Here is a 23,095-nt window from a genome sequence, read left to right on the forward strand (position 1 = left end):
AACATCAGCTTTTTTGCAAAAGGATTTTTATTAAATATAAAAAGGAAGTCTTATTCTCTATATGTGAAGTTGCTTAAAGTGAGACTGTGAATAGCATCTTTTTTAAAATAACTTATCTCTTAAGTTTTTAATGGCATTGAACACGGAATGTCTTTCTCAAATTCTCGCTGAAGTTTCTTTTCATACCAGTAGATTCATTCTCTCTGTAGTTCTTGAACAATTTCTTTTTTGATAGCTTTATTGAGATTTCCTTTATTAGTACATATTTGTAGCACATAACGATTACTGCACCCGTGTTGAGAAGCTTAATTCTAGATCCACTTCCCTTCCCTCCCTCCCTTTACCCCTATATCTCCATGTTTCCTCATAAGGTTCGCTTAGCTAAAGGTTCACAGAAGAATCCATGAAGTTATGTGGGAAGCTATAATGTGCATTTTTCAGTGAAGTTCCTGTATCTGGAGAAGTGAGGCAATCATAGTTGTCTTCGGGCCTGCCGATTTGATTTATTTATGCGTGTATTATTTAGTTTTTTTCTGTCCAGTCTATTGAATTCCTTTTGAGTAAGTATCAATGTCTTGGTTGCTTTTCTCTCCTTACTGAGACAAAATACCTGACCACCAAAATGAAGGAAGGGAAGGTTTATTTCACCCACAATTTGTGGAGGTTTCAGTCCGTACTCAGCTGGCGCCCAGGCAGGGTAGCATGGCACCAGGGCAATACTGCAAGTTGGCAGAAGACAGCAAAAGCAACAGGAGCAGAAAGGGAGAGAACAAGCCTCTTTTCCTTCCTTGTAACATAAGCCACCTCACACCACCTCAGTGCCCTCCTCTTCAACAGGCTCAGGATGTTTACAAAGTGGGGACCCTGGCTCCCTGCTGAGTTGCTAGTTAAGCTTTTAAACTTCTCAAACTGATACAAGACGGTTACAATCAGCCCTCCTTAACTGCCTCTCCAGAGCTCTTAACTTTCATCTCTTCCATGCCCACCTCATCTATTCCAGGAACACAGAAAGCATGTTGTTTAAGGTAACACTGCTGGCCTGGCTTGACTCAGTAGACACACGGTAAATGCTTGTGCAGTGACCAACCGCCTGAATGAATCATTTCATCCCTTTGCTTTTTAACGCTTTACATTCTGGAATTTTTGAAGATAGTAACTTCCATGTTTTCGAATTGTATTTTGATTTTGACAATCATAATTTTAATTAATTCACAAAAACACTTTTATTTTCTAAGAGGCCTGTTCTTTTAGAAATTTTGGCATTGTTTCATATCTGCCTGAAGTTAATAACTAAAATGTTGTAAGGTTTTTCTTTGATTCCCTGACTTAATTCTTTTTTAAGCATCTATTTGTGATGTTTGAATCCTTGGAATCACATAGTTGTTCTGACTCTTTTTCATTATTTTTGAGTCAAGGAAGAGTTTTATTAATTTAGATAGTCAAAATTATTTCCTTTAATTCCTTGTGGCCCCAGTCCACCTTCAAACATATTTTTATGATAAAACTTAGGCTGAGAACAAATTTGCTTAGAAGATGGATGATATAAAAACCTAAAGTTAGCTGCGCATGAGAACAGCACTTCTGAAACTCTGAAGTTAGTGCATGTTATTCCACAAATATTGTAAAAATGAAGACTTTAACTCAGTAGGCCTGAGAAAGGCTAGAAACCTTCATCTCCACTGGGTCCCAGATGCCAGTATGCTGTTTGGGAGTGGCATGGCCTTAAAAATCCTCTAGCTTCCTTCTCCCCTTTGAGGATTTCCTTAAAACAATTATGCTCAGGCATGCAGGCAGTGGAAACCTTTTTTTTTTTTTTTTTTTTTTAAATCTAGGGATTAGTTTGGATTGCAGTTGGATACATTCCACATGAACAGCCTAATGATGGTCTTGGCATAACATGGTACCTGTCCCTGTGGAAAAAGGAAGTTGCCTTAACTCAGCGGTGTATATTATAGAAACATTTGCATATGTTTCTGTGGGCATTAATAATGATAAATCTTGTCAATAAGTCCTTGTCTTTGAAGCTGGAAAACTAGTGGATGAATAGTAGAGGAAGCAGCTTTTGTTCTAGCAAAAGCCGACAATGTTCACATTCAAATGGAAACTCACCATTTTCTAGAAGATGAATAACTGCTGAACACATTGGTGGAAACACCATGAGCAGGTTACTACAGGGTTAACACTGAGCATGTGGGCAGCTAAAGTACATGCCACTTTTGAGAATAAAAATAGTGTGTACCTTATTAAAAGCCATCTGACAGGGTCAGCAGCCTCGTCACCGAATACCTACCAAGAACAATTTCAATTTTAATAGGTTTTACTATGTATTTCATAAGCATGCCCATTGAAATTGAGTCGTCAAAGCCTCCCAGTTCCTCCAAGACAGATTTTAGCCTGAGAGCTTGGAGTAATTATCCCACTGGATGTTAGCCTGTGTAGCTATTTCAGCCTCGTTCATCATTTCAAACAGCTACGTCCTCTGCCTGCTAATTTCTTCCGATGGATTAGCTGCTCTCACTTGTCTATCTTTTTTTATTTCTGGGGGGTGAAATATTGCCTTCTTCCCATGTTTTAATAAGCTGAGCAGGCATGCACCGCTGCACAGCTCCTGACTCCTATTTCTTTCAGCTCCAAGAATGATCTTCCGGGGGATGAGCTGTGTAAATGTGAAGGTGAAAACTTAGCTGTTGCTACCTGCAGCCTGAGACTGGCTGCGTTTCAAGGAGGGCTGCACGCTGGCGCTGGTGCTCTGCATCTGTCTGTTTGGAGTGCAGTCTACGCTGCCCGTTGCTAGCGTCTTGCTTATCAGATGCTGCTTTCGAGCTCTGATCTTTATTTTCCCCCTGTATTTCCCCTCTGTTCACCTGCCTGCCTCCCATGAGAAAGACACGATGCGCACAGCTATTCATTGCAAGATATAACTTCCTCTGTTCTTCACTGTAATGACCTTGTTTGAGAATTTTAATTCAGGGGTTCAATGATTTCTTTATTCTCTGACCTCCCAGTGAGAATGCGCAACTTTCCTTGCTAGAAATCACGACTCAGGTATGGAGTAGAAAGGCGCCCATCCCGGCAACTCACCAAACAAGGTTGTCACCCCATCTCTGGCACTCAGAGGGAAGCTGTGTGATCCTGGAGAGTTCTCAACCTTTCTGAGCTTCGGTTTCCTTAATAGTGAAGATTTAACAAGTGGGATCATGTGTACCTGTTATACGGCAGTGTCTCAGCTCGTGGACCTAAACCCCTCCACTCTGCTAGAGATGTCCATTATTTTTTACAGCTTTGCTCACCCTGTGGAGCAATTTAGAAAACCAGAGGAGACGCAGGCAGGAGCTGAGGAAGCTTGCACACTCAGTTCACAAGTCTAATTTGACATTCTCCACCTTCACTTCTAAGCAGATGTCTCTGAACTTCAGTAGGATCAGTCCAGTCCAGGGAGTCCCAGTCCCTGGCCCCATTGCATATACGGACATTAGTTTGAAAGACACATATTTTGACCAGAAATAGAAAATGACCCTGTAATCCCACATCATGGGACAAAAAGACAGGGAACAGACCTGCTGCCTCAGAGAAACTCTTCAAATAGATCAAGGAACAAGGAATAGGGTGATGTTTTCTAACTAACCCTGAGCAAAGGTGAGTGCCCTGAGAGCTGGACTTTAAGGACAATCACTTTTCACTCCAGGCTCTAGGATCATAATGCATTTGCTGAAAAATTAGAGATGGATAATTCTTATCCAGCTCAGGAGGAAGTATGATATGACAGAGAAGTAATTGGTAATTCTTACAGAGAGTGGTACAGCTCTGCACTCTCTCTCAAGAGAGTTTTTTGGAAATGTGCTATCATTTGGAATTATTATTACGGAGAGCCCTGCCAGGGATCAGAAACTTGGAATTGGTAGATTTTTTTTTCTTTCAGAAACATAAAGCATCCATATTCTTCATTTACACATAAATTATGTAAGTGGGTAAGATCCTCATCATTAGAGAGTGACCTTGATGTTAGGACACATTGATATCATGGACGATGCTCTTCTTTGAATTTTTGCAAATTTTTGACATTAGTTATGGTTCAGTGCCAGTATCAAGATCATTAGTATTGAGTCGAACGCTTCTGTATTCACTAGGTACTAATTAAGATGATTTGTCAAATTATTTATGTATATTTCATCCCTTGAGATTTTATGTATACATGTACATATATTTCATCTTTAATCTTTCTTTCTTCATGTCCTTTTATTTCTTTCCTCCATTTTCTTTTGGCAATGGGTGAAGTGAAATAGACATTTCATGATATTGGCAAAGGGAAGGCATAATTCCAAGACCTCGTAAGAGAAGGTCACCCTGCCTATGGATGCTTTGTTTATCATAGCAAGAAAAACTCCTGTATGTCACTTTCTTTATTTCTCCTCTCTTTCGTTACAGTCAAGCAGTTGCAGAACAATTTGATCATCTTTTTTTGTTGTTGATGCTAGGGGTCAAACCCATAGCTTTGTGCAGGCCAAACATACACTCTACCACTAATCTATATTCACTGGTTTTAGTATCTTAAGTGAAGAAATAAAACTAAATATCAAAGTGTGTTTTTCAAACGATGAGAGGTTCATTCTACACCGCCTGTAAACTGCCTGCATCTACAGCAGAGCAGAGGGATTAATAGATACATACTTATTATGATGATTACCTTTATGTGATCATTTGGAGCAAACATGAGAACCTACTCACAAATGAAAGTTAATTCACAAAAATATTAAATCTTCTTGGTCATGTATGTATCACTTCAGATGTTGTTATAAAGGACTGTGATTTTTAAAGCAAACTTATCTTGCCCTATATAATGAAATGTGTGTCATCCTTAGAAATGGTCTCTGACGTGTATAGGTTATCTACAAGAGACCGCTCATAGACATGTGGATCATCTACATCCCAGACTCCAGGACAAGTGCACTTTGGAAGGATGCTGTGCACACACGCATCCTGAAACATGAAACAAGTGAAACCCAGTAACTCACTACCTGATAACATCACAACACTTCCCTGACCAGCACTAGTGCTTCAAAGGAGACCAAAGACCTGAGTCCAAAAACATGGTGAGACTTGAGAAAAAGCATAAAGATTTCACTAGCAATTCTTCTCTTATTCAGCACTATTGGTTGGGTTATAGATTTCCTTAAGAAAGGAACATTACAGGCATACTACAGAAAAGCTTGCAAAAAGATACATAAGAGTTGACTCACCAGTAAAATAATGTAACTATTAGTATTTGCAAGTTTTCCTGTAATATCTTATGTGCACATATAAATATAGACATTTAACAACTTTAAGCAAACTTTACAAGCTATTTGATGTCTTTTATTTTTAACCATTCTTATTTTTACATGATCATCATTGACACTGGCTTAAATACGTGATATAATCTATTGAAATTATGTACTAGTTATCCCTGCTGCTAATGCAGGAATAACAGTTATTTACAATTCTTAAGATACAAAATAATTCTGTGATAAAGTTCTTCCTATATATTTCACACAAATTGAGTATATTGTTTTGGAACACATTTTAAGAAGAAATGTCGTTTTTCTAGAGGACAAAATTAATTTTTGAGATGTTTTAATCAACATTGGCTTTTAAAAGACTTGAAAATGTAGAAGACTATAAAGATAAAAAATAAAACCTACAACCAAGAAGAATAATTAGCAATTGCATTTTGGTATGCTTATTTCTTTTTTCTATGCACGTATACACACATATATGCAAACACAACATATGATTTGTAAAACTGAAATCTTCCATTTTTTTCACTTTACTCTGAGTAACAAACATTTTCTCAGGTCATTAGTTTCTAAAGTATATTATAAAATAAAATATTTTAATAGCTATATCATTATTGCTAGTCATATCCTTATTGCTGAATTTTAAACTGCTTTCAGAATATTACTTTTATAAACAGCAGATGTTTATATACATCTATTTATTCCCCTTTAGACAGTTTCTAAAGTTAAATTACTGGATCAAAGGCTGTTTGCTTCTCAAATAATCTGAGTCAAAGTACCCTTCCTGGCAGGGCATGATGGCACCTGCCTGCAATCCCTGCACTATGGAGATGGACTCCATAATCAGTTGAGGGCTCACGTGAGCTACATAGTGGGACTTTGCCTCAAACAAAACAAAACAAGATAAAGATATCACAATAATATCTGTTGTGTGTATATAAACATTTGCCAACTTTATGAAGTTGTTCTTCTGGTGTCTCATTTTCCTTTCCTAATATATTATTATTACCTTAATTTAAGATGGCTTCATCAATTTCCCAGTATCATATAATTAGCCCCCCCTTTTTTTTTTTGCTCTACTTGACTTTATGCTATAATATACTAACCTACAGTGCCACAGAGTCTGTAAATGCAACTCAGTGGGAGTTCCAAAGCACCCTTTCTCTTTGGGATGGGATGGTACAAACTGAGGTGGTTATTAAGTCTCAACTTAAAACTTTTAAGTAAAAGACTCTGCACTTTGGAAAAAGAAGAATTAGTTTAGAAAACAGCATTTTCTCATAGTATTGTATTGTTTGTGTAACATAAACACCAATTGAAAGCTCCTCATATTTTTTCTACTGTGCTGGTCATTGTATCTTGGACACTTTATAAGGCCTTACATATAAACATGGTGTGTTGCATTAAAACTTGTGGTAAAGGTGCTTTGGACCTCATAGGGCAAGCACTTCATAATCCACTTACTGGTTAAAATGCTATTTTCTAAACTAATTCTTCTTTTTCCAAAGTGCAGAGTCTTTTACTTAAAAGTTTTAAAGTTAAGACTTAACAACAACCTCAGTTTGTACCATCCCATCCGAAAGAGAAAGGGCGCTTTGGAACTCCCACTGAGTTGCATTTACAGACTCTGTGGCACTCTAGAAGCGAAGCTTGGTTTACAAGTACAAACACTGGGAGCTTCTGCTCAACCTTTTATAATATACAAAATCCACTGGTCCACAAAAAGGCAAAAGTATGAAATGCCAGCATCTGAAATCCGGGACTGAAGTCCCACGTGCATGCCAGTGGAGCACATGCATCCTCCACACGTGTTTTTGTGTGGAAACACGAGATGACACAAACCAGTGCCACCACGAAGCACTAAAGCATGCGCTACCCAGCAGCACAGGGTCTACCTACAACACTCAGCAACAGGAAGCACACAACTCCATGGCAAACACACCCAGCAAACAGAACACCGCGTCCTTAAATTTAGGATCATCACAACAGGACCATCACAGTTCCAAAATAAAGAACAAATCCCCTTGTCTCCTGATGACATCGTTTTTCTGTAGCCAGTGTTGTAGGCATTTATAGAGACCTCCGCCATCAACAGCATGATTGTTCCCTTTAATCAAACACTTGGTACGTCCATTTCCCTTTTCATGATCTTCAAGACTCAGAACTGTAAGAATCTCTCTTCCTTCTATCCTGAAAACAATTTCCCCCAATCCTATGGGAGCTTCAATTTGTTAGAAAGAGAAGGTCTGCTCTATGAGATGCAGGTTCCGCGAGTCTCTGAGCACCACTTTAATGGCGCCATCACTTCCGGTTACTACGAGGCACTCCTTCCGGGTCATTAGTGTCTTTCCAAAATTTAGGGCTTGATCATTTAGTGACTGCTTGTTCATCTGCTGCACACCATCCAGACAGTATGGTGAAGCCACCACCAGGCCCAAATCAATTCTTTAAATTTCATGACATGGAAAAAATTAGGGCACACATGTGACCTTAGATTGGAAAAGGAACTTTTCAGAATCACTTTACTATTGTCAGGTAGACTGAAAATAGACGAGAAAGATAAGTGGTCATTGAGGTTAACAGGAAATTGAGAGGATTTTTCTTTCTTAAAAGACACAGTCTTCCCTGAGGATTCATGCAGGAATGGTTTCAGGGTCAGCCTTCCTGCCCTACACTCAAAATCCATAGGTTTTAAATACCATTATATAAAAGGGCGTGGATAAAGGTAGTTACACATGTCTTATGCATATCCTCCTACATATTTTAGATTATCCTTAGATTCCTTATGCTACCTAATGCAGTGTAAGTGCTATGTATACAGTTGTAACACTGATAGAGAATAATGAGAACAAATAAATATGTATATGTCTAGTGTGGTGACAATATTTTTGCTGAAATATTTTTGATGTGTGTTTTGTTGAACCCACAGATGCAAAACTGCAGATATTCAGGGCTGAGTGTATATCCCCGACCCTAAAGAGAAACACAGGAAAAGCCTGTGGCTTGGCACTCCACTTGCTTGCAGTACGTTGCTTTGTGTTTCAGAATTTCAGAGGTCCTTTCATTGCTACACGTATTAGCAGTGTGTACAGATAAATGTCATATAATAAAGGATGCCCCGTGTGAAACTTTAATACCATTTTCAGAGGAGTTCAATAAGCACACAATTCAATTTGCTCTTGGAATTACATATACAGGATTGTTGCTTTGTTGTTGCAAAGTAGCCTGACAAGAATAAAAATACTCTTCTGAGTGCTCCTAAACATAGTCTGAGACCTGGGAGTTTCAAATGTGACCCCTCCTAGAAAAGTGTACTTTCTGTCTGACTTTCTATGTGACTTAACATTGAAGCTGTCTTGAAGTACTGAGTATGTGATGCTATAAAACACAGATTGTCACATGCCACACTGTGATCATACCTATTTCAATCTCATGGAAATCATTATTATGGTAATTTCATCATATTATTTTCATTTACACTGGCCTACATTTTGTGAACACATTCTGGGTATACAAACATTAGGATAAACATCATCCCTACCCAGGAAATCTTGATAATAGCTAGCGGGTATGGCCAATGCCAAATTGTTCCCAGTTAAAAGGTACCTTACTGAGAAGAGATGGAATTTTTGTTTTAAAAGGACATTAAGGACATGATAGAGAACAAAAACATGATAATAATAGACACACTTTTTGTCTTCAAGCCCTTTGCCAGTGTTAATTAATTAATATGCACAGTAGCTTGGGAGATAAATATTATCACCTCAGTTTTAAATAAAATTGAAAAATAAAGGTTAAGTGGTCTCCCTCAGGCTACAGAAGGATTAAATTTCATTTTTTAACAAAGAAAATGAAAAGTGAGGATCTTATAACAATGTTAAATAAGCTACCGGATGGAACTGCCCCGATTTACAACACTCTCCCATACAGAAGGTTTGCATAAATGTGTTCTGAATATTTTATTCATTATATTAGTTAAGTGAAAAACAGTTCAGTATATCTACTTTACTTTTTCGGAGTTTAGACACTCACACAGTATTGATCTATATATGTACAGTCATATACTACATTTGCACATATTTATATATGTTACTAATGGGAAGAGCTGTAACAATTTCAGTGTGATAAAACTGCTTTAAATTCTTTTCTTCAAAGCTTTCCTTGAGACAGAGGAGGAATGCTTTGGGTGGAACAGTGCTGGGGGTCTAACCTAGGGCCTCCAACCCAGCTAGGCGCATTTGGGACCCAGGCGTGTGTTGGCCAAATGCTCTACCATTGAGTTACAAGTCCAGCCCCTGTCGTTACCTCTTTTAATATTACTGTGGAATGAGAGTAGAGATTTCCTTTACCACCCACGACCCCATGTTGATGTCAAAAAGTGTGGTGCATTTAATCAACCTAGTGGAGAATTCAGTTGATGATAGGTTTTACATACCTAAGGTCACTATATACCTGGCCTGGTTGAATTTTTGCCTCTTTATCAGACTGGCTTAAATGTGACCTAAGTTCATTAAGGATTTCAATGCCATGTTAAAAAGTAAGGTCAGATCACTATTTCATGCAGCTAACCTAAATTCTCTCTGATAGTCTTCTGAAATTTCAGAAGACCCTTGCTTGTGTCTGGTCTGCTAAGCACACACTTGAGAAAGGACCAGGGGCTTAGAGGGACCGCAAAAGACCACACACCGCAGACCGCCGTGCTCAGCAGCCTTCCCTCCGGCCTTCCCCGCATACAGGGATTCTTGTCAGCTGTCTCATTGTAGGAAGAAAACGGAAACTGCTAATTCTTTGGCTCGTTTCAGGCCCTCAAACTCATTTTCTCCCCTTTGTGTGTCCAGTTCTGTCACTTGCTTGAGATATTTAGAAACATTTCCAAGTTCTCCTTGTGATATTCATGTGCAGATTTGGCATCAGCAAAGGGAACCAGGTTAGTACTGCAGAGGCATTGTGTAAGCCCATGGTGCTGGGATGGACCTGGAATCCACCCTCAAATCTGCTGACACCAGAACTGAGGGATCCGGAACCAGGTGAACTAAGCCCAGTGACTCTGCTCCCTAGGGTCTGGAGAAAGAGGGACACAGCAGAGGGGCCCTACCACAAGGCTGAGGAAATGCTATCAATGTCCAGAGGCAAGGACTTGGGCCTCCCCTTTCCAAGCAACTTCCAGTTATTGTTAGTGCAGTCAGATAACACACCTGAGTCCGCATTCTAATATTTCCCAATACTAGAAGCTTTGACAAGCTACTGAATCTTTCTCTGCCTTGATGTCCCCATCTGAAATAAAGACTAAAGATAGAATCAGTGTTAGAGGGACTCTGAAGAGTCAACGGGGTGAAATATACACAGACAGAGGTTAGAATAGTGCCCGGGCACATATGTTAGCCAGGGAGGGTTATGATTACCAAGGTGGTGATCTATTTTACCCACAGTTCATCCAAATAAGAGACTTCTGGGTGCTAATATAAAAACAGTGAGGCTTACTGAGGCTCTACTGTAAATGCTGATGATGAATAGATTGCATGTGATCATAGGAAGTTCCCCCAACCAAAGTGGATACTTACGAATTTTATAAAAGTAGATTTTATTGTACAATGATAAATGGAAAGAGCATTACACCTTGTCAAACAATAGCATAAGTGTCACAGTTGGCTCACCTGCCACAGCCTAGCCCATATCAGAAAACACCTGTTGTCTTGGTAAATGAATTGAGCTTTTTCAGACCAAGTTTAAAATAATGCTATCTGATATAAAACTGCTGCAATTTGTACCAAAAATTGGATCAGAAGACTAAATTACAAATGCATCCATCCTACAAGGTTGCAAATTAGAATTGGGTCAGAAGACTAAATTACACAGTCAAAATCAGGTGCATATGGTCATGGCTAAAAAGTCTGTGACACTGACCGCAGTGGTAGTGATAAAGACATTCAGGCAGATAGTGGAATGAACCAAAAGCAAAAATTACTTCCTCAAATCAAACTGTTGGGTAGCGCATAAAATCAATATCATACTTTACCATTAGTTGAGAAATGCTTCAGACATGATTGTCTATGAGTAAGTTATGGATGAACAAAACTATTAGAGCCAGCTCTGAGGACACAAAGAAATGATATTTATCTCCATTAGTGAAAAACTACACCAGAGACTCTTTTTTTTGTACACTGGAGACTTTTTAAAAAGTTGGTCATTATGTGAAACACGACGCTTAGGGAAGGTAAACTGGCCTTGGAACTGACAAAATTTCTTTGAGGTGCTTTTGTTATTGCTGCTGAGGAAGGAACTGTCCCAAAATTATTGGCTTAAAGTAGCAGCTATTTAATTATGTCGCATGGGTGTGATGGGTCAGCAATTCACGCAGGGAGGCTGATTCTTCTGGAGCTTGTTGCACTGATGAAGGACTCAGCCAGTGGACAGGTTTGTCTAGAGGCCTGGCAATAGCTCAGTGGATATCCTTGGTTCCTGGGTGAGCAAGGTTGGGAGATCAGGCCTAGCAGTGACTGTTACCCCAGCACCTTACAGCACCTCAAGGTCCCCAGAGACAAGACAGGTGAATTTTCCCAGAGCCAGCATCCTGAGAGAACCAGAAGACATCTGCAGGCCTCTCTGACCCAGCCCCTGAAAACTTGCCCTTCATACTGTTATTCTGAACAAGTTCTAAGTTCACTCTAGATTCTAGATTTGAGCAAGAGGAACTACATCCCTTCTCTGGCTAGGAAAGCTGGGAAGGAATTTGTGACCATTATTTACAACTTCCACAGGATGGAAGGGCCTTGGTGGTATTTGAGAGAGCTGTACCTGTTGTGAATCCAAATGTAAACAATAGTTGATAATAAACAATAACCTCCCCATCTTGATCTGAACGCAGCGCCTTAGACCACTCGGCCATCCTGACTTGCTTCCCATCTTGATCTAATGTGAGAAAAATAATGAAAATTAAGACTGTAGTAAGATTATGATTACTGAATAAATGCAAAACAATAGCCTTTCCATGTAAGCATGTACCAGCCCTAGAAGGGAAAGTGTCCACATGGGGCTTTGAAGTCATGGTATGATACAAAAATGCTCCTCAAGACACAACTGATGCTGCTCTTGGACTCTGCTCTGCTCAGATGGCTGGTCCCCTGGTGCCCTCGGGGTCTTCAGCGGCCTGCAGGGATATTTTAGGTCTAAACTATGACAGTTCTTATGGGGAATCCAAACAGTATTAAAAACACATTGAATGCCATGGTTTGTATACTTTTCCGACATTAATTTTTGTTATGAGATAAATTAATGATATATTATTAAATTTGGCTTTAGGATTTTCTTGCAAAAATTTCAACAGATAAATTTGAAGAATTACATAGCAAAAATGTATCTATCTTAGATTCTACAGCTAACATTTCACTGTACTAGGATTTTTATTTTTACTATTTTGGTACATTTTAAAGTTGCAGACATGCACATGTATTGCCATCTTGGGTTTATCTTAAATGCTAGAATAAACTATGAAGATATTCTTTCCAGAACTGAGTGAGGCCAAAGGAGTGTCACATTTTTCTGGCTGTCACCTCTTGAGCTGAAATGATGCACTCCAGTTTTGAACATCATACGCATGTGTGCTCAATGTTAGATGGAAAATCAAAAAGAATTTACACTGAGAAATCATTCCATGTGTTTAGTTTATGTTTAAAGATGATACCCAGAACTGTCTGGTACAGGCACTTGTTTCATTTTCTAACTGGCTCAATAAGTATTATTTAACAAACAATAGTTTAGAAAGAAAAAAAAGTAACAGATTTTAAAAAATCAAGAAAGGAAGTCACCTGGATACCAAGCCCACCCTGTGGTGCAAGCCCGCATTAACCTGGATAGATAAATAACTTGGCTACAAGATTGCAAATAATATTGTAAGGACAAATGAAATGAAATGATTGCCACTGAATTTTAATTGTACTTGTAGGTTTTCCAAGTTTAACACTTGTAATGATTTCTTTTCTTGTTTAAAATTCCCAGGATCTTCACACAAAGTCATATTCTTTCACACTGTGCATTTTGTGTTGAGAGACGCTTGCTGTGTCACTATGCTGTCAGGCGACTGTTTCTTTCGCCTCCACCTCTCAGAGGGCTGGGGTTATAGATGCAGGCAGCAATGCCAAGCCTGTAAAAAATTTTAAGTAAGTTCCTTGAAAATAATAATGCAAAAAAAAGCGCAATAATGCATTGCCAAAAGCCTTTAGGACCTTGGATGCAGCCTGCATTATTGCTCACGCCTTAAAGAATAAAACTTGACACAAATCGTTGGAGATGCAGCAAGTAAATCCTGAAAACAGAAACGCGGTTTTCCTGACGTATGGGTTCCTATCCCACATTTGCACGTTTTCATATCAGGGTGCCTTGTGTTCACAAAATGAACTTTTAAGGAATAACACAGCCTACACATCTGAATATCTGCTTCATTATTTTACCATACACAAGATGCTGTTTAGAGAAACTGAGGAGAAATTGTGTCCCTCCCATGGCCTTGTGCATTCTTGTGGTTGAACAGAGTCATAGAAACAACAGTATAGATCTCCAAGGACTCAAATTGGCACATCCAGGAAGACATTTTTCCATGGTTATATAATAATCTGATGACTTGAAAAAAATGGGCAATTAGGTTAAAAATTGGGAATGCACTGTATACACGTATGGAAATATCTTTGTTTGTGAGCATAACTTATTCCAGAAACACGCTTATACTTCAAAACACTTGTGTATCAGAGTGAATTTCCCCATAAGAACTAATGAAAACTCAGATGATTCATTCCATAACTCCAAAGTGTGTGTGTATGTGTGCGTGTATGATTACCATACTGTGATATAATACAAAATAATAAAGCAAATACAAAATACAAAGAAAAATAACCAAATTAACCTGCATTTACCTTTGAAAACCTTGATGGCAGGTGTGTAGGGGACAAGAGAGAGGAGAGTCATTGTTTGGGACAACTTTCACTATCACTAGCGGGATCACTGCTATCTGCTGGCTCGGTGACCAATAGGTATTTTTGTTGTCATGTAGCTTTAACAAGCAGCCTACCCAGTGACGCTCGCCCCCCCCTCCTTTCGAGGATTTCACGCATATGTGACATTGCCGTTGTTGTTAAATAGATTCATTGCTCTGCTGCTACAGTCTTCTTCAAGCTGTGTTTTTCTATGAAAGTTTGCAGTTTGCTACATTGTATAAAATCTCTAATCTCATTGCAAGTAAGAGATTCCTCTATGTTTTTCTTCCCCTCTGAAGGTATGATCTTCTCCATGAGCTCTTGCTATTGGGAAATGGTCACCCACAATCCCAGAAAGAGAAAGACAGAGAGAGAGGTGTGTGTTGTGAGAGAGAGAGAGAGAGAGAGAGAGAGAGAGAGAGAGAGAGAGAGAAAGAGAGAGAGAGAGAGAGAGAGAGATCTATTGGCTCAGTTGTGACGTGCTATCCAGCATCACATGATACTCATATTGTAATACATCACTTGTTTTTAAAATGTGTTGGAAATGTTTGCTCATATCAGGGAAGACTTGCAGAACAAGTTACTTTCAATCCACAGTTTTGCTGTCCAGAGAGGTCAGACACAGGCCACTGCGTGTACAGTCAGCTCTCGGTATCCCTGGGTTTGTGCCTACAAATTTAACCAATCACGGCCAAAAATACTCTGCTGTGATCTGGTCTTACCTGAACGTTCTAGGGCAAACAAAGAGGAAATATTCATTCTATGTTCAGTTGAACCCATGGTCGGCACAATCTGCAGATTCAGGAAGTCCACACGAGGACTGGGCCCCTGGAGATGTGGCTGTCCCTGAGGAGTCCTGGAAACCAGGCCTTGTGGATACTGGAGGACAGCAGGTACACCACACACACTGCAGGATGTACTACCTAGCGTTACCCAGGACACAAATACATACTTATACATACACATTCCACACGCTCCGGAATATCTTCAAAGTAACTGACACTGAGTTTCAGGTCTGTCTAACAGTGCGAATATTTGTTTCAATTTATCACTGCATCTTGCTGTTCTACTTAGTTACGTGGTCAAGTCACTAGACCCTTCATAGGTGACCTGGGTAGATACACTTGCGTAATTGTTTTAGCAACCTGTTAAACTATTTTACCAACTGGAAGGAGGATGATGGAGTCAAGGAGAAAAAGTGAAAGATTAAAAGAGACCTTAAATTTGCTGTGGGGAAAGAAGTCTGTTTATATCAGCACTCATGTCTTTTTCAAGGCTGGCTAAATTTGTCCCTCGCTGCCATTCATATGTTTTATACTCCTTGATGAGATCAATTGGATTGCAGTCAAATGGAGAAACATCCTGTCAAATCTTCTTTTAAAAAAAGCCGCCTTGTGTCTTTAGTGCAAGCAGGCACCCAAATCTGCCAATCCTTAATTCCACTTTAGAACACTGTGTATCAGTTCTGATGTAAAGAGTAATAGTAGTACAGATTTATCCAAATCTGTGGACAAAGAAAATATATCATAAGAATGATAGTTGGGTATGAGAAGTATTACAAGGGTTAAGTCAATAGCACAGAGACTTCAAATCCTTGCTTGAAATCTGCTCCTTCACAGAAAGAAAAAAAAAAAGAAGAAAAATGATGGGTATTCACATGATTGACAACCTTTCCAAATAGAAGTGTTGCTATAATTAAGCAATAATGTACGAGTGAGTGTACGTTGTGACAAATTGGAAGCTTGGCTGATTAGATTGAGCATATAAGCTGTCAGTATAATTATCATATTTTAATCATTTTTTTCCATTTTTTTAATAACAGCATTGTCTTCAGCCTCATTTGGTGCTTATTAGATTGATATTCTAAGAGGAGCTGTACAACGTAAAACATGTCCTTAAACAGGAAGAACTTGAGATAAAGCTTTAGTTCTGTCTGTAAACATTTATAACGGCTGCTGTGGTGTTTCTGCTTTCTCCTACCTGTTTCCTTTTGCATACACATGAAGTTTTCTTTTTTTATCTCAAATGAGTACAGTGGAGCACATATACCTCCATGAAACTCTACTATTTTTCAATAGCAATGTAAAAAATATTAAAATGCTTTTAAAATGTCAGGTTTTTTTCATCCCTCTATTGCCTGCTCCCTCTGTAGACAGATAGTTCTAGTAGACGAATCCATCCTTTAAGGAAAATGGTGAGATTCTATTTTTGGTTTGGTGCTGTGTAGCCCCAAGCACCGACTCTGGCAGCCACACTGGAAGGGCGATGTTGGTCGGAGGATGGAGGGTAAGTAAAGTCCCTGATGTAGCTATCATCACTTGCTGTATTCAGAGCAAGCTCTAGATTACACTGGGCAAGGCTCGTCCATGCAAGCTGAGGCAAGGCTGTACAGGGAAGGGCAAGTGCCACTTGATACTCAGGTTTTAAATACGAAGCCTGTTCATCTACTGTGATGTCGAAATCCAGGAAAGACTTTGGACAGTCTTGAGTAGCAATGCTCCTTTCTGTCTAGGATCTGAATGCTACCCTGACAATCCTAGCAACCCAACATGCCAGACAAGGAAGGAAAACACTCACCAGGCCCTCGGTCTACACCTGTAACTGAGAGGCATGACGGGAGGCAATGGTATGGGGTACAGGGTCAGGAATGAACAGTAATGTGCACACCTGGAGTGTCTCCATTTTAAAAAGGGCTGAGGATGCGGCTCAGTGCAGAGGACCTGGGTTCAATTCCCAGTGCCAGTAAAAAAGGAATGGTAAGAGAAAGGCGGGGTGGCGGCCTTTTTATGCATTCTAGAAGTGTTCCATGAGCTGTTTCCCCATTTTCTGGTGCACCTGAACCTTTCGGTGACCTTGGAAATATGGATCATTGGATGCTTCCTAGTTTCTAATTCCGTTTGCCCGGCCTGGAGCTCAGTAACCTTTTAAGTCCTCAATGTATCTGATGCCAAGCTGATAACCATTACTATATTATGTGTCCAAAAAGAAAACATAAGCACGCAAGAGCTGTAAAGTACCCTGTCCTGTGACAAAGGTAAGAGTCAGGTCATGTTGTCGAAGCTTGTGCTCGAGTCAGGTAGGCCGAGCTCACTCCCAAAACAAAGGTGCTGGCCGTCTCCCCTGGCAACTGCACTGTTGGTATAGTTTACAGCCTGGTGGAGTAAACTCAGCCTCTGAGTGCCCAAGGGCTATGCCACTGGTAACTGGGAAAAAGAACCAAGGTCAACCTGATTCTGACCAGGTCAACCTGATGCCTGGGACCACGCGATCTTTTCTGTTCATGAGTAGTTGGGCAGGATGGAGTTTTACTGAGAAAGAGCGTTAGCAGCCATCTCATTTGCCTAACCAACCCTGTACAATAACAATGGTCACTGTTATAAAAGGGACAATAATGGAAAGTGAGCATTATGACAACTAAAACTTATAAACGATCTGAAAGTGACTGAAACATGTATGTATTAACTTGGTTGTGGTGCTGATATATGATGCCAGTATGTATTTACACACATTCATATATATATGTGTATATGTCAAAACATATCAAATTATATTTTAAGCAGGTAAAATTTCTCGGATCAATCTTAACCACTGTAAATTCTTTAAAAACAAGCAGTAGCTCCACACTAGTTCAGTCAGGCCCCTGGATACCAGAAATAGAAGCCCCAGCTATAATTTGACTCCTATTTAGTTCAGTTGATGTCAGAGCTCTCTATTGATTGTCCTGAGACAAATCTACCTTCCCCTAGATGAAGGTCACTTGTCATCATAGGAAAAGGCAAACATACAAAATCCGTTTAAAAATTACAGCATATGTCTGCACAACAAGAAAACGCCTTACAGTACATTTGCTTTGGTACTCCTGACAGTCCTCCCCCTCGCCTCACACGCACGCATCACACTGTTCTTGTCATGTTCTGAGGCAGTTCTGGCAGTGCTCTCCTCTGAGTGTCTTTATGAGTTGCGATGAGAAATACGGTGAATGCTGTCCCTGAGTGCCAACAAACAGAAAGGCAGAGCTCATGGAAACATTACATGAGTCCTTATCCACCAGCTCTGAGACTATGTGATCCTCTGGCTATTTTGCAAGGCCAAAATGAACGTGAAAGATAAACATTTTAAATGGATTCAGCACATTCAGGCAGCCACAACCTCCTGAAGACGCTCCCAAAAGAGGACTTCAGAACTGCTACAGAAAATGGCAAGAACAATGGGATGAGCAAGGGAGCATATTTTGAGGTGGGTCAATAGCAATGTGTCTTTTACTATAATAATTCTTAAAACTTTAAACACACACCACCTTTCTTGATTATAGCTTGTATGTGCACACACTGATTGTGAGCACACTCTCATGCCTGGCTCTGCACCTTCCAGCCTCTTCTGACTCTAGGGCATCCAAGGTGACCATCCTATGTGAGGACAGCATCTTTGATCCAAGCTCGAGGCTCATCCACCTTGCTGGATAGTTTCCTCCAAGTCTGTTTACGGTGTTCATAAGTACAGATTGCAGGCGCAGAAGCATTTTTGCTCCCCCTGAAAAACTCCAAAGTTTCAGGCTCCAATGATCTATGGATAAATGCCACATGGTTCCATTTTGGGAGGGACATTTAAGATACGGTCTACACAGTATGGTGCGGGGGTCCCCAGTGGGGTGAAGACATGGTGGTTTGGTTGCTTCCCCCTCTTCCTGGCCCCTCTCCTTGCTCAGGACTCTGGTTTCCCAGGACACTTTCCTGCCGGAGCCCCAGTGCTCATCTGTGCTGCAGGAGCACCATGGGCGGCGGCGAGTGGGATTCTTCTTTACATAATTGCACGTTACCCATCAGTTTTGTCAAGTCCTAGCTCATGCATGTTTTGTATTACGATCCATTGCTAGGTAACAGAGACAAAAATGGACAATAGTGAGGACCCTGTTAGTCCAGTGCACATCTTGAGTTGTTTATGCAAAAGTACCATGGCATTCGATTCCCTTTAGTTTACGGCTGTGTGAATTGTCTCGCATGCGGCTGGTCTGCTGGATGTGAATGCTCAGGGAAGGCACTACATCAACTCCACTTTACTTTACAGTGTTCCTTCTGATGTCTCCTTCTGTGAGCATCTTGCATGTCAGTGGTGATATTATGAGACTATACAAGCATTTTGCAGACTTGCACATTGATGGTAGAAATTTCAAAATTCAACCAGCCATTTGATGTGAACTCCTAGCTCGCCAAAGTTATCTTAAGCAGTCAAATTAACATATATTCTGGAATAGTCAACAACTTAATATTATGACTAGTTAAGCATTTGAAAATTTCCAGTAAGTCTACCCAATTGTTCATATGCCAACCATCCAGATATTTTGTAAGGATTTGCTTGGTATATCAAAATTCACCGAGCACAGTACTTTATGGTTTGTGGCCTGAACTGTGTCTACATTGTGTAGGACATGGAGTAAGAGCCTGGGTTTTGGGCTCACGCTTCCAGCTTTACCATTATTGCATCAAGGTTAATTAGTTTTCCTGTGTCTCAGTTTCCTAATCTGTAAAATGAGAATAATAATATTACCTCCGGGGTTTATGAGTACTTTAAATGAGACCATGCATAGAAAACATTCTCCTGGCACATTTTATGAGTTCAATGGTGAACCTAAAAAAATTATTCAAAGTTGAAATAAAATAACCATAGATAGTTTACATTTATGTCATCAAGCAGCGTGATTATTGGCTTATTCTGAGGATGTTCTACATTGATTTTTCATGCTATGCACTCACTAGAGTGAACATGGGGCAGTCTGTTGGGTCAATACACTTAATGTCTTTTTTGGACTTATCTATTTTTGAAATGAGTTTGATTTCAAAATATCATAAAGCACCATATTGCTAGCCAGAATTTTAAGGGAACCCTGGTCATGTGTGCATTAACACAATTACTATTATTTTTATTACCTGCCTACATGAGTATATTTTCATCTTACAAATCCATGTAAAGTGTCCTGTGTTTTGTCCTGAATGAACACAAAGTTGGTCATTTGTGTGTATGTGCTGCTTGTTGAGTTCTCAATTTCTTGACTTTGTGTTCAAATCTTAATTTTTATTTTTAGTTGCGTCACCCAGTGGTGTCATACTAAAGTAGGGTGGTTTGTATTACTCGTCACGTTATGGTGCAAAGGTGTGGAATGCACATTACAAATTTGTGAGCAGTTTGGAGGCTCACAGACAGATGGAGGCGGCAGCTGACTCCTGGCAAATCTTCACACCAGGTGAGCAGGATCCAGCCTCTTCGCGGCAGTGAGTCGGTTTCCCAGTCCTGTTACCTGTAGGGCTTCATGCATTGAGGAGTTCCAGCTTATTCCTGCACGTCGGAAGGGGCGCCTCTTTCTCACGTAGGTTTTCCACTCAAATTTTCCAGAATTTGGGTGCAGTGTCTCTCTGTGAGTAATTTTTTGTGTCCTCCTATAACATTATTCCACGGGTTTGCTGGTGAGATGAAATATACCAGTGACCTTTTTAATTCCCTTGACTTTTTACAGTCTTGGAAATTTAGCACAACAGCAAGGAGTTTAATCATATTCACTCGTATCAAAGACAAAATAAGGCACCTTTAAATTGGGAGGGAGATGTGACCTCCAGGACACCAGAATCCACAGCGAATCTGGTGTCCCCAGGGACGGCAGAGGAGAGGGCACGGCAACTGGGTTTCGCTCGCCGCACCCCCATAATGTGGGCTGACACAAGCATACCTGGCTCACACTGCACACCAAGCACACGCAGACTGCACACTCCTGCATCTGAAACTCATTGATGAGTTGTGAATATCATTCATTCGAAGATTTCAAAGACTTTGACTTGAGTTTTAAAACAAATCCTGCACCGTGGGGTATTTAAAGTCTCCACAGGGCCAACCGTAGCTCCGTGATGCCCGATGCCTCCTGCCTGCTGGTTTATGAGTGTGTCTCACTGCTGGTGGGCCGATTCTTTAAATCAAGTTGAATGGCTCGCCTGATTCCTTGTGGGGTTTGGCAGTGCCCAATCATTTAACCAAGTGCTGTTATGTGTGTGTTTTTTAGTTTTAGGTCTCAATTGTTGTGTAGTTTGCTTGATGGATGAGATGCCTGGAAGAAAAGGAAGAAAGGAAAAAAGAGCAGTGTTCATCACACAGCCCAAAGCGACAGAGCAGATCAGCTCCCTAAATCCCCTGTCCATACAGCCATTGTGATCAAGGTGATTGATGAAGAATCCTATCGGCTCTGAGCCGTTTAGGTGTCACACTGATAGGAAAAAGCAGTGCTCACGGCATTGCTGCAAATGGTTTGTGAGGGCAACGGCGAACACAGCTCCTCCTCTGGATGTCATCTGGGTCCGCCAGACACATACCAGTGATTATCTGTTTACCTTGGTTAGAAGATTTTCCTTTCTGCCATTTCCAGACAGGTGTCCTAACTAGGAAAACTGAGGAGTGTCTCATCTTCCTGAATTACTGTTTAGAGCTGGATGCTGAGGCCAGTGGGTGGAAGCTGGGATGCCATTCTAACCGTAAAAACATGCCAGCCCATGATTGCAGTGCTCTGGGGCTAAGGCAGGAGGATCACAGGTTCTAGCCCAGCCCAAGCAATTTAGAAACTTAACACGATCATGTCTGGAAAGAAAAAATTAAATAAAGAAAATGCTGGGGTTGGAAATTCTTGAGAAGGCCCTGGGTTCAACCCCCAGTAGTGTGAACAAACCAACAATCATAATGTTGTTATTTGTTACTTGTTACTTAATGTGAAGTACCACATAGGTATTTCTAGGTCACAAGCACTTCCAAATATTGATGCCCATTTTCTCTTTGTACTGGAAGGTGAGTTTTCTGGTAAATCATAATTTATTGGAGCATGAGACATGTCAACATTAACCCAAGCCAAATATGATTATAAGAATATTTATGAATATTGTATATATTTAATAAATTTATAATTACCTCAAACTTTGATCATTATTTAAAATCTAAACTCTTATATATTCCCAGTCATGAACAGTAAGGTCTTTTAGCAAGGTGATTCTTTATGTAAAATTTATTAGCTCCTTGTTGAGCTGAATGTACTGAAAAAAATAATATTAAAGATGTCACAGCTTTGATCCAGGGCCAAGAACTTCAGGCGTCATGAATTTATTTGATTTGGATCCAAAGATAGATAAAGTATCTAGACATAGTTGACAAGTATTTGTTTTTTATTTAAAGAACGGCTTAAAGCAGAACAAGCCCATTAGACTCAGCTGAAGAGGGGAAGGGGGAAAGCAAAACACATGAATGTACAAATAGTTCTAGTATCCAAATTGTAGACAATATTTTACATATATTTTGGTGTTGCTACCTGGTCTTTTAAAATATGTGTACATATTTAAATACAGACTTTATCATTTTACATAAAAATTTTATTTAACCCAGTATTGTGTATAAGATGCTCAAATCATTTTAGTTCCCACAAATTGAATAACTATTCTTAAAGTCTCTTGCAGACACTGTGAACTATCTACTGGATAAACTTTCCCCACTGAAATTTTGAGAGGAAAAATCCCTAATTTATTCCAGCGATTATTCCTCCTCTACATGGCTTAATTAATGTGGCATTTTCCTTAGAGCATCGTCTTGATTTCATAGTGGTGCTGTTCTTTGTTCTCCAAGTCACTGACATCCACTGAGATACAGGGAGAGCCCTATTGTTTTTCTGTAGCTGAATTCCAGGCACTCAGAACATTGCTTGGCATCTGCCAGGTGCTGAGTAAGTAGCTGTTGAATAAATGAGTGGCAAATGTTAAGGAGTTTTTCATTCAGAAGAAGACTCCGTGATGAGATGTAGCTTTTCCTGGACAGTGCCACTTTGGGTGTGACACCAGA

The 23,095-nt window shown here is 39.9% G+C and overlaps 1 pseudogene; it reads right to left on the reverse strand.

Moving 5' to 3' along the window:
- Positions 1–7,177: 7,177 nt before the first annotated feature.
- Positions 7,178–21,589, reverse strand: LOC111758121 (signal peptidase complex catalytic subunit SEC11A-like; annotated as a pseudogene).
- Positions 21,590–23,095: the final 1,506 nt, after the last annotated feature.

The sequence above is a fragment of the Cavia porcellus genome, unplaced genomic scaffold (assembly GCF_034190915.1).
Source record: "Cavia porcellus strain 051 isolate PalLab524CR breed Dunkin Hartley unplaced genomic scaffold, mCavPor4.1 scaffold_26, whole genome shotgun sequence".
NCBI lineage: Eukaryota > Metazoa > Chordata > Mammalia > Rodentia > Caviidae > Cavia > Cavia porcellus.